Genomic DNA, 2,518 nt, shown 5'->3' with positions numbered 1-2,518 from the left:
GCCACGGCCCCAGCGCACACCAGCCGCCCCAGCCCCACAGATCGCTGCAGCCCCACTGACAGCCCCGGCCGGGTCCCACAGCAACCGCCCCAGCCCCACAGGCAACTGCAGCCGCAGCCGGCACCGGCCGCCCTGACCCCACTGGCAGCCCCGGCCCCACAGATGGCCCTGGCCCCACGCCCAGCCCCACCCCAGGAAGAGCCCCAGCCCCACAGCGAGGGTCCTGGCCCCACAGGCAGCCCCGGCCCCATCCCCGCTGGCGAGGGGAAGGGGGAAGCGGGGCCGCCCGCAGCACACGAGCCCCAGCACACGCTGGCCCGGGGGCCTGTGCCCCCCACCCGGGGTGGGCCTGTGCCCCCACCCCGGCCCCCCAGCCAGCGCCCAGCTGCGCCGCGCCGCGGTGCCCCGTGGGGCAGGAGCGGGGCTCGGCCACGGGCTCCCGGCGGCCCCACAGCGCAGTGGGTCAGCGCCTGCCCTCCGCGTGGGGCCGGCGGGGTGGCAGGTGGCCGTGGGGCCGGGGCCCTGTAACCGGAGAGGCCGGCGGCGGCGCGCGGCCCCGCTGGCTCCGGCTCGGCGCCTGGTACGCCCGGGGCGGGCTTTGGCCAGCATCGGAGCAAAAGCGAAACCGGCTGTGCCGGGAAAGGGGAAGTGGTGGGGAGAGGCCGCCGCGGGCCGCGCGTGGCCCCCGCGCCTCGCCGCCTTGCTTGGCCGGGGGGCTGGCGCGGGGCCGGAGACGCCCCGCCGCCTTCGCCTTCGTCCTCGCCCTCGCCGGCGGCACCGCCGCGACGCCCGGGGGGTCCCCGGCGCCCCGCCATGCCCCCGGGAAGGCTCCGCACCGGCCAAGGCTGCTGCACCGGAGGCTGCCGGGGCGCCCTGCCCGGGGCTGGAGGTGAGAGGGGGCCCACCTGGCTGGCTCTGCCATGTGCCCGCTGGCTGCCCCGGGGCCGGGCGGCGAGGGGTGCGCGAGGGCGGCGGGGGAGCCATCGCGGCCCTCCGGCCCGGGCTGAAATGCACGGACGCGGGTGGCGTCACTGGGGCTGCCCGTGGGGTCCCACCGGGCGGGAGGGCTGCGGTGGTCCCCACACCCGTGGGGTGCCCCATGGGGTGGCCGTGTCCTGCCCCTGTCCCARCCTCCGGGTGTGGGGCAATGCCAGCGGCCCCCTCATTGCACTCCTAGGGTCAGAGATCCCCCTGAAGCACGGGCTCCCCTGCGGAAATGGGGGGGGGCACCCCATGCACGGGACATGGGGGGGGGGGCAGCATCCATTGAGAGCTCTGCACAGCTCCCCGCCTTGCTCTCTGCTGGGCCCCACTGCACACAGCCTGTGCCCCATGGCACAGCTCTGCCCCCACCCTGCACCCCACAGCAYGGCTCTGCTTCTAGCCTGCACCCCACAGCACGGCTCTGCTCCCACCCCGCTCCCCATGGCAGGGGTCTGCCCCTCGCCTGCACCCCACAACCTGCTCCCCGGGGCAGGAGTCTGCTCGCACACTGCACCCCACAGCACGGCTCTGCTCCCAGCCTGCGCCCCACGGCACAGGTCTCCCCCGGCACGGGCCCCGCTGCCGTCAGCCCAGGGCTGCGACTTCCCCTGCCCCAGCGCTGCAGGCTCTCGGGTTCCTGTTTCTGTCTCCCCGGCTCTCCTCCCGCACCGCTCGCAGGGCTGGCGGCAGCGCGCGCCGGGTTGGGCACACACGGGGCCGGGGCGCGGGGGCACAAGGGTGCCGAGGACCCACRTCTCCTTCCCCGTGCCACCCGCCCCGGGGCTGGCCCGGAGCCTGGGTGAGCCCTGGCACTGCGGGGGTTACCGGGAAGTCTCTCGGCGCCAGTAACCGGACCCGTTCCTGTCACCCTGCCGGGGGTGGGGAGATGCCGGGCTGCCCCCAGCCCCTGCGGAGGGGCAGGTCCAGGTGGACATCACGGCCCCCAGCACAGGGTGCTGGCGGTGGGGGCCGCACCGAGCCGGAGGGATCCCCCGCACCGCCAGCGCGGCCCTGGGAGGAGGACGGTTTCACTTCCCCTCTGGCGGGTGCCTGAAGGTCTCCCGCTGGGGGAGCCGGGCGGCGCGGAGCCAGGAGGCAACAAGGGCTGTGCCGTGCCCGYGCCGGAGCCGCAGGTGCTGGGGCGGGTGCCCTCCTTCGGGGACGGCTCGGGTTTCCGGGGCCGCTCCGATGGCACCAGATGCTCCGGCCCCACCGGGGCTTTGTTCAGCACCGTTTCCTTTTGGCTCGGCCATGCCGCCCTCCCCTTGGCGCCCGGCCCGCGGCGACGGAGGCGGGGGGGGCCACGGCACCACTCCGGCTTCTCCCGGCACCCCGGCCACAAGCRTCCCGGCTGCGGCCCCCGCCACAGCGCCTCCGCCCTGGCGCCCGCGGCCCTCGCCCAGCGGTAAGTCGCCCTCCCTGGGGCGGCGGGGTTAGCTGCCGGCCCGGCCGGCCCTGGCGCCCGCGCGGGCAACGGAATCCCAAAAGCAGCTGTCCCCGCTGCGCCCAGCTGCCCTGGGATTTCGTTACCCGC

General features: G+C 76.7%; 1 protein-coding gene across 1 annotated transcript in view; it reads left to right on the top strand.

The window, feature by feature from the left end:
• Positions 1-782: 782 nt before the first annotated feature.
• Positions 783-2,518, top strand: part of DALRD3 (DALR anticodon binding domain containing 3) — an 8,627-nt gene continuing 6,891 nt past the window's right edge. Inside the window, exon 1 of the mRNA XM_026088068.1 lies at positions 783-889. The gene's annotated coding sequence lies outside the window, so the exon portion shown is untranslated. The remainder of the gene's footprint in view (positions 890-2,518) is intronic.

The sequence above is a fragment of the Apteryx rowi genome, unplaced genomic scaffold (assembly GCF_003343035.1).
Source record: "Apteryx rowi isolate R43461 unplaced genomic scaffold, aptRow1 scaffold_75, whole genome shotgun sequence".
NCBI classification, from domain to species: domain Eukaryota; kingdom Metazoa; phylum Chordata; class Aves; order Apterygiformes; family Apterygidae; genus Apteryx; species Apteryx rowi.
The sequence above is the reverse complement of the archived record's forward strand: the minus strand, read 5'-3'. Positions and strand labels throughout refer to the sequence as shown.